Source organism: Hipposideros armiger, unplaced genomic scaffold (assembly GCF_001890085.2).
Source record: "Hipposideros armiger isolate ML-2016 unplaced genomic scaffold, ASM189008v1 scaffold_516, whole genome shotgun sequence".
Classification (NCBI taxonomy): Eukaryota; Metazoa; Chordata; class Mammalia; order Chiroptera; family Hipposideridae; genus Hipposideros; species Hipposideros armiger.
In genome coordinates, this window is record NW_017731866.1 from 296,095 (window position 1) to 305,837 (window position 9,743).

Genomic DNA, 9,743 nt, shown 5'->3' on the forward strand with positions numbered 1-9,743 from the left:
CCTAGTCTCAATGGAACAACATATGCTTTTGATTATCTTAAACATTTCTGTGATTGATTTGGAATCTTCCTGGAGTTGAAAGGTACATTTTCACGATGGAAACAATTGCACCATCTCACAGAGTTTGGGGGTAACTGTCTCGGCTTGCCTGAGGCTGCATAATGACTGGAAATCTTAGCCATGAGGCTTACTGTATTCTTTTTGGAGACTTTAATGGGACACACTGAAGCTGATTTTTGCAGCTTTGTCATTGACTCCGTGATTTATAGAACCACGTGATCACTTAGCCCTCAAACTTATAATTCTCTAAGTTCCAATTCTCTCGGTAGGGAAGCCTGCCATCCCTCTTTCCTGGAGCCTTAAAGTTTGTTAATAAATAAGTGTCTTTGCATACGACTTTGTAGCACTTCACATTTTATGGACGCTCATCGAGCCATTGTGCATATTAAAATGTTATCAACTTGAACTTTTGAAATCCCTCCTGTCTTTGTAGACTAGTTGGTCACAGCTTCCAAAGTCACATTCCTCATAAACCTGTCAGGGATTCCTGCTTTATGCTGCACTAGATGACTGGCCAGAGACCCTGTAATCAGAGATATAACAATTCTATGATTCTCACAGAACAATTTTATTTGTTTATTGGAACCCGGCATCTACAGGTACCCCATTTTGCCTCTGTAACAGGTGTTTTTCAAGAAATATGGCAGTTCAATTACAACCCATCTTAGCTAACGGGCCTGGGTTATTGTGTTCAGTTATGTTTTTCCCCCCACATTCCTCCACTGCCTTTTATCCCCGTCTCAACTTTTCTATATAATACACAATAGATGAGTGCTTACTTTAAGCTGGACATGGTTCTGGAAATAAAAAGGTAAGCAAGACTGACACGCATAGAGATTAAATCAATAAGCACACACTAATAATGTCTCAAAACTTTGAAAATTGAAATATAACAGTCATATAGTAAAATGCTCAAATCTGAGGTATAAGCTCAATGAATTACCAATAACTTAGGAGTTTTCTAAGTGCCTCCAGAAAGCTTATTCAAAGATAACTGAAATTTTTACCGCTGAGCACAATATCCCAAATAAAATCAATGGACTTTGGCTTGGAATTCAGTTTGAAGTCCATTACTCAGATATCTGTGAGTAGGCTTGGAGCGGGATCAACAAATTATGGCCTGTGGGATAGCACTGACTAATTTCTGTATGGTCCAGGAGCTAAGAATGGTTTTCACATTTTAAGGATTTAAGACAAAATAAAAGAAGAAAAGGAAGGAGAAGAAGAAGAAACTACATATGGACTGTAACGTTGAAAATATTTACTATTTGGTCCTTTACAGAAAAAGCTAGCTGACCGTGGAGCTACAGAGGAGAGAAAGTGAATAGAAGCCAAGGATAATTGTTCCTTTGCTTTGCTCTTTGGCCTAGTAAGCCAGATTTGTCAACAGGTTCCTTTTAACTGACATGAACATGTTGCTCAATCAGAAAAGGGTTTAAATTTTTACTAGCTTATGCCCGTCCCACCAGTGACCTTAAATACTAGGAAGAGTTTGCTGAAATTCTGTGCCAGAACCACTGTTATGACACTGAAAGATTGTGACTTCAATCTTGATATGAACTCATTTTTTTAGAAATACAGGAATAGCTATGGCTAACTATTTTTAAAGTCATGGATGTGTTTGGAAGACTTAGCCACAGGTATTGTCATCATCTATTGGCTTGGGGATCCCCTGGGACCTTTGCAGCAGATGGAGGGAGGGGAGAAAGCATGGAATGGATGCTTAAAGCTGTGATTCAGCAATTTCCAACCATATATCCTACCCCTCCTCTCTTTTCAAATAATGCACATGCCTTTTCCCCAAGTCTATTCCAGCTTGAAGTGTGCTTTAGCAGTCAATATCCCACTCTCCAGAGGGGAATTTGGGCTCAAATCAGGTCAACTGGGCCAGCATTTGGACTAATTACTAAACAAGAGACAGTGTGGGAGTTTCTAGGTATTGCTGATGTTAGAATTGTCACTGTGGTTTGGGTTGGTCTGTGTTGTTGGATAAACTGTGGCTATTGGCATAGAGGGGGCTAGAAATAACTAGAGTGAACCTTAATAAAATGGGTGGGTTTCAGGGACAAGGTTGTCCTGGAAAGGGAGAGTGCAGGCCAGGAAATTTGTGCAAAAGCCAAATTATACCTACTTTGCAAGGATAGCTTGGGTGAGAGACAGATTGCCACTTGTTGGGCTCAAGGCTCAGCTGGGGCACATGCATACCATTTTAGGGGCAGGAAAATGAGCTATAGACCCTGCCCATTTGCAGGGTATCTAATAACCTTGGCTTGGCTGTTGGGATTGAGCTTGTCAGTTGGAGGGTGAATGGCAACAGCTGAATGTGGTTGGGTTGGTAACACCCAGGATTGACAGGACAAAATTATTATTGATATTATTATTAAGAAAAATATTCGGTGACACTTGCCATTTTATTGAGCAGTTGCTATGTGACAGATACCTTATAAACAATGTCTACTCTTTACTATAATTCTGTTGAAGCAAGTACTATTTTTATCCTCATTTTATAGAACAGACAACTGTAGGTCAATGAAGTGAAGTGATTAACTCGGGCTGGTGAGTGGCAACTCTGGGCTTTGGATCCAGATCTTTCTGAGTTCAAAGTGTAAAAACTGCTTAATTTTATACTTAAGTTTATACCCAGTGTTCTTTCCATAATACGCATTTAACAAATGCTATAAAGAAAAAAAATTAAACAAACAAAAAACCAAACAGTTAGTCATCGCCATGCATCCTAGATTATGAATACCTACCCCTGCATAGATTTTGGTCTATTGAGAGACTTCGGATATAAAATAAATCTAATCTCACAATCCTCTGAAATGTTAGTACAAAATACCTAGTTGGCCAATTTTAACTGAGGATCTTTTTCTGTGTGTGTCAGGCACTGTGCTAACTGCGGAGAGCATGACTAGCAAATGAAATACGCAGTCCCAGCCCTCAATAGACTTCCAGCAGAATGTGTTAGATAGGCACTAAACAAGTAAATAAGATAATAAGTATGTAATTATAAATTGTGCAAATGTCTACTAAGGAAAGGACTGAGGTGATAGAAAGAGAATAATGAGATTTACTTTAGATTAGGTGACCAGGGACAGTCTCTTAGAAGAGGTGACAGTTAAGTTGGGACCTGAAGGATGGGCTGGAACCAGCTTGGAGCAGTGGGGCTCAGAGGAGGCAATTTTGTCCCTGAGCAACATTTGGCAATGTCTAGAGACATTTTGGGTGTCACAAGTGAGAAAGGGTTGGGAGGTGGGGGCGGGGTGTAGGTGGGCTAGTACTCAATGCAGTCCAGAAATGGAAAAAAGGCAATATGGTGAGAGGCTAGTCAGTGAGGTGAGGCCAAGAAGGACCTGGCCAAACAGCTGCGAGAGCCATGGAGTCTGTCATAGTAAGGATTTAGATTTTATTTTTGCTCATTCGTTCATTTCAAAAGTAATGATATAATCAGGTTTCCATTTTCCAGGTATTTCCAGGCAGATTAACTACAAATAAAGGGGAAATCTTGATGTAGCTTTGAACTAACCCTTTCTTTACCTGCTTTTAGAATTTGTAGTGGAAAAGCACCTAGTACAGTTTTAAGCATAAATTCACCAGATCAAATGCTGTCTACTGACTTTCTTGCATCTCTAAGGAGACTTTTCTATCAAACACTGCACTTGTCACTTTGATCTCTTTCATCTGTGCCCACAAGTTTCTTGCTGGGACTGACTACGTACCCTATGGACAGAGTCAGACTGACTCATTTTAAATGGTTTAATATAGCACAGAATAATGCAGCATTATGGAAATGTCCATAACTTTTTCTAGATTAAATAGGAGCAAAGAAGGTAAAAAAAAAATTTTTTTCCAGACTTGTCAGTGGGTGACATTGAGCAAGCTTCTGAACGTAAGTGTTCTTACCTATAAAGCAGGCATTTAATTAATGGAATAATTTCTTGACTATTTCAGTATTGTTGCAATTCAGAGCCAAGGTTGAAAATTCCAATTGCTTCACGGAGGGGATTAAAGAAAATAAAACATACAGGAAAAAAAAAAAAAGACATACCCTCTTTCACTTTGCCGATTGTACATTTATAAATTAGTTTAAAAAGAAGCAATTTCCTCAAAACAAATATACAAATATGAAGGCTCTGTAAGTAAATCGATGTGGCCAAGCAAGAGTGTTACAGAAATATTGATGTATTTACTCTTTCATTCACTTTGACGCAGGCGTTGCAAACAAGCCAATAATTTTCAACCCTGGTTGCATTTTCCTGAAACTTGAGCTGACTAATCTTCCCAACTTTACTGGAACTCCTTGTGACAAGGGCTGTTTCTTTTTTTTTTCATTTTCAATAACTTTTTCATTTGCCTGGTCCTTTGGTAAGTACCTAAACTGTTGGGGTGCATGGATGGATGAATGGATGGGGGAACTGAATACTTAATGTTGAACTGTTGTATCCTTACGTGTTTATTTTATCTGAAGGACAAAACCTGATAACCTCTCTTGTTAGCTGTGCAATCTGTCCGTATTCTAACAGCTGACACAGTTCTGCCAATGACTTTTTGGTGTCCTGTGGAGTTCTCTTAGCCTCTGTTCTCTTTACCTCAGATTTTTATCTTTAAGATTGAAAGTGCAACTGTATGGGTGGAACTTGAGGGTATTAAGCTAGGTAAAAAAAAGTCAGACAGAGAAAGACAAACACCATATGATCTCACTGTGGAATCTAAAGAAAAAAAACAAAACCCAAAAAACCCTCAAGATACAGAGAACATATTGATGGTTGTCAGAAGTCGGGGGGTGAGGGGATCAGTGAAATGGGTGAAGGTGGTCAAAAGGTAGAAACTTCCAGTTATAAAAGAAATAAGTCATCAGATATAAAGTACAACGTGGTGACTACAGTTAAAAATTCTGTATTACATACAGAGGGTGCCAAAAAACATGTATACACATTTTAAGAAAGGAAAAAACTGTATTAAAATTGTAATACTCAATATACACCGATAACAAAAGATGAATACAAGTCATGTATATACATTTTTTTGGCACCGCCGGTATTTGAAAGTTGTTAAAAGAGTGAATCTTAAAAGCTCTCATCGCAAAAGAAAATTTTTGTGGCTATTTCTGGTAATGGATGTTTGCTAGACTTATTGTGGTAATCATTTTGCAATATATACAAATATTGAATCATTTTGTACATTTGAAACTAATATAAGGTTCTATGTCAATTACACCGCAACAAAAAAAATATGAAAAAATGTATAGTGGATGATTAAGAAAAAGACTGAAAGTGAGTGTTACTGAGGATTTTTCCTTATTGTGTATTTTCTTTGCTCTTCACATAGTTAATTGCTTATGTTTTTAGGTTTCAGGAAATGGACCTAGTTATTTCTTAGCTAATCAAATCCTAAACTCAACACTACAACTCTCACCAGAGGGCATCAGAATTTTAAATGTTGCTCCCTGAACTTAAGTACAATGCTTAGTTCTCAGCTTACATATTAGAGCTATTTAAATGCTTTGGTGTGTATATATTTCAACCAGTGATTTCATTCTAGAGTAAGGTTCTGTTACTCTCTAGCCAGTAGCTCTGTCCTTTCCCTGCCACTTGACATACAGGCAGCTTTTCATCCTCTTCTCTCATTCAGATCCTTATCTTTTAACCTTGGCTGGTGGAACTGGAGCAAATGTTTTCAGATGCTGTAAATATATCAAAGTAAACATAGTATTGACAAGTAAGGGCAGTGTCCAGACCAAATGCTGATGACATAGCAGATTTTACCATCTCTTTGACAAATACAACTAAGAGCAAAATATTGTTCATGGCGGCCGCTGTGTCCAAAAAAGAGGAAGGAGACAGTCCAGTTATTAAATAAACTGTTACCATCTGCTTCAAAAGGCAAACAAAAGCACTAACATTTGAAAGTAAATGGAGGGGAAAACACCTACTGTCATAGGGCGGAGGGTTCTGGTTGCTAGATCAGACCGAGAGAAAAGACTGGGGCTAGGAGAGTGGGGAATGTTTAAGGCGTAGAGTACAAGAAATAAAGAAAAAGAAGCTTCTTTCTCTTTGACAGCATTATGGTGAAGGTGTGGAAACGCACATTGATCGTTCCTTTGTGGGCTTATCGGAATATTGGCATTCATTCATTCATTCTTCATTTTTCAGTAAATGTTCACTGAGCACTCACCACTGGCCAGGAACTGCTCTAGCTGGTTGGGATAAAACAGGGGGGAAAAAAAATACCGAACGAAGAGGCTTGCGTTTATGGAGCTTACATTTAAGTAGTACCCAATACACGGGGGAAGTAGAAGGTGATAAGTGTTAGGAAAAACAAGAAAAATTAGAACAGGGGATCAAAAGTGTGAGGTGAGGTGCATGGTCAGGACATCATATGGCCTGGAGAGGGTGGCCAGGGGAGTTAGGCCTCCTTGAGAAGGAGGGATTTGAACAAGGCCTTGAGGAAAGTAAGGGATTCAGCCAAGTGGCTCAGTGAAAGAAAAGCATTACTGTCAGAGGAAACAGCCAATGAAAAAGCCCTGGGCAGGGAGCACAGCTGGAAGGTCAGCATGGCTAGAGGAGAGGTGACAGGAAAGGAGGCAAATCTAAGAATTCTGCAGGGCCCTGTGCACTCCCTGTTTGTTTCCTTCTTCTATTCCCCGCCCCCCCACGAATCCTTCTCCCCAACTTCTAACCCATTCTACATTCCCTCTGGAAGTCACAATCCATTATCACAAAATATATTTACAGTATCAGCCCAGACTCTCAATAGTTTCTTCACCTTCTTGATCTAATGTGGATGCTATTTCTTTAGCAGCCCTCCCAGAGGGGTTTCTTCCACAGCCCTCATGCCTCTAGGCCTGGGGGTGGCTCTGTTAGTTTTATGGGCCAACAGCTTTCCAGCCTTATAAGCTCAGCTTATAAGATGGCTTGTGGTAGTTGATATGAAAAAAAAAAAGGTGTTTGGAAACAGAAAATCTGAGTTCAGCTGTGCCAATTAATTGTGACTTTGACAAGTCATGTAATGTCTTGTATACTCAGTTTCATTCCTTGTGAAGTAGGGATATAAAAACCTATCCTTCAGGTTTATAGTGAAGGTAAAATGTAATAATGTCTCTGAAAGTGCTTTCTGAACTACTCAAGAGAGAGCCTTGTTACCCTGTGTGACTGATGTGGTCAGTGGCTCATTATGACATCACCTTGACACTCTGATCTGCACATCACTCCTGCTTATTGTGAATATCTGAGGTTCTCTACCTGAGGGCTTTGTTCTGGTCCTGGGAATATGCTCAGCAGCATGTGGGACAAGCCAGGTGTCAGAGAGTTAATGCCTGCGGGAAGAGCCCTGCCCCAAGGTAGACAGACGTTGATGGAGAAATCCTCCAGCCTCCAAGCTCTTGGTTGGGAAAACGCTGAGCTATGCTCTGTTCTGAACCCTTCCAGGGTTCCCCAGTGGGACTGCACTCCAATTGCCCCCTGTGTTAATTGACTTGGTAATACCCTTTAATAACTTCCTTCCCTTTCCTATTTTATTTCCTATTTTCTTCCCTTTCTGATGTTTCCTGGAATTACCTCCCAAATAAGCAGTAGAACGAGAATTTGGCGTCAGCTTGTCTGGCTTTGAAGCCTATGCCTTAACCACTAAATTATCACGCCTCTGATAATGCTTCAAATATTGTTTCAGGTAAGGGTTATGTTATATGTATGACTGGATTTACCTGCTTCACGAGTACCATTAACCACATTCTTTCAGATTTTCATATCGAGTTTAAGATAGCTTGAGAAACTCAGTTGCTAGATTAACAGAAAGTCTATTAGTTCCCTTTCCAGGTTCCTTTCTATGAATCATTGAAACACAACCCTGAAACACTGTGGGACCTCTAAAGTCTGAAAGGGGCCCTTGTCTAACTTTTACAAGTGATATAGCAGCTGTTGCCATTTCCCCCACCCCCATCTCCACCATGCACACACTGTTACAGAAAAAAAAATGAATCCCCTCCAATCTAATCATCATCATCATCAGATGATGATGGTCCACTCTGAAATGATGCCTCCTGGTCAACTCCTGGCAGCTCAGTTCACTGATAGAGGATGGGAGATCTCATCCCTCAGGTCTGGGCTGTGATAAGGCTGCATCGGCGCTCTTTTCCCAATCTCATGCTCCCCTCCCCTCTCTTGGATCACAAGCACTATGTCCTGCTGGCTGGTCCAGAGGCATTTCAGCATCAGCTGTGTCTATGTTTAATGCATTCCTTCCCTATTGACTCTGGGGCCCGTGCCCTGAACTCAGCTCACTTGTTTAGACCTCAGCTATCCTAGAATTAATAGAATTTCAGAGCCATCCTGGTCCACCTCGACAGCTTCCTCTCTTCACATATCAGGGAACTGGAGCTGGTTAAAACTTCAGTGTCTTGCCTCCCAGAAGGTCTTGTACTCACTCAAATTGACCTATGGTGTCCCTAGCATTCAGGCTTGACAGAAACACAAAACTTTGGGTTCTATCTTAATCTCAGGACAATGTCTGCTTTCTTGTCCTATGTTTGTCTAAAAATGTCACTCATGTCACTACCCTAGGGCAAAAGAAGGCTCACTTCTCCTGGAGAAATTTTTGAAAACTATTCATTGGTGCACACCCATTATTTAAATCCTGGACAAAATTTTTTGTCCAGCTTCTGTTTTAAGGAGATATTGTTTTCCTCGTAAGTTCTGATTCTACAATAAAAGAATAAAGGAGAAGATAAAGAAAGATTTTCCCCCCCTTTGTGACTGAAAGTGTACATAACTTGTGGTTTGTATTCTTGTAGGTGAACTGGTGCCAGGAAGAAATTTAAAATGTCACTCTCTTTGCCTGTTGAATTGGGACAAGCATGGTCCTGGAAACAAGTGAGAAAAAGGGAAGAGGAAGGGACACAGACTCTATTACAAAAGCAAAGAACTTACCTGTGGGGAGAATTTGCTGACTGACTGTAGCCATGGTGACTATCCAGTACTTTACATCCTAACCTACTGTGTCGTGAACCACACAACCTGGCACAAGATTCAATTCTAGCAGGCACACTTTCCCTCTCATCTCCCCAGGTGGATTGAAAACTCCTCCATGCTTAGCACAGTGTGAACACAGCAGGGTTTTGCTTATGTCCAGGAATTACAATGTTCTTGTTTTCAGGTAACCATATACTACTGTTCTCAGACTCTCACAGAGTAGGGGGAAAGGAGGAATAGCAACAAAGTCACAATAATACTGTGAATAAAATCTTATTTTCCACAAATGTTTCTGATAAGGACACTTGTACTTATCTTCCTGAAGAGGTGTTTTCTTTGCTCTCTGTTTCTTTGGCATACTCACTTCTTTCCTTACTAATTTTACAGTGTTATTTGTAAATAGGCATTCAGGGAGCTATATTTCAGATATTCTTGGACAGCATTTAAAAGCCCGATTTTTCAAGTATGTGTAATGTGTACCTCCCAGGATGCAGACACTACTGGTTGGCTGACCCAATGGCTAGGTAGAATTCCTAGTGTCCGGTTTCCCTGGTCAGTAAGGCTGGCCACATGTCTTAGTTGTAGCTAAGAGTTATAAGCAGAAGTCTTCTAGATGAGGTGTATATAAAAATGTAAAACAGAATTTGACCCTGTACTTGCATGACCCTGAGAGTTATGCATATTGAGGGTGCAGGTGCAAGGAAGCAAAAAAAAAAA

General features: G+C 40.1%; 1 long non-coding RNA gene across 1 annotated transcript; it reads left to right on the forward strand.

Annotated features, from left to right (window-relative positions):
* The first annotated feature begins 1,578 nt into the window (after window positions 1-1,578).
* On the forward strand, window positions 1,579-9,273 carry LOC109396351 (uncharacterized). Its single transcript, XR_002126837.1, has 4 exons — window positions 1,579-1,700; window positions 4,273-4,425; window positions 7,629-7,728; window positions 8,849-9,273. It is a non-coding gene; the product is annotated as an uncharacterized LOC109396351 (long non-coding RNA).
* Window positions 9,274-9,743: the final 470 nt, after the last annotated feature.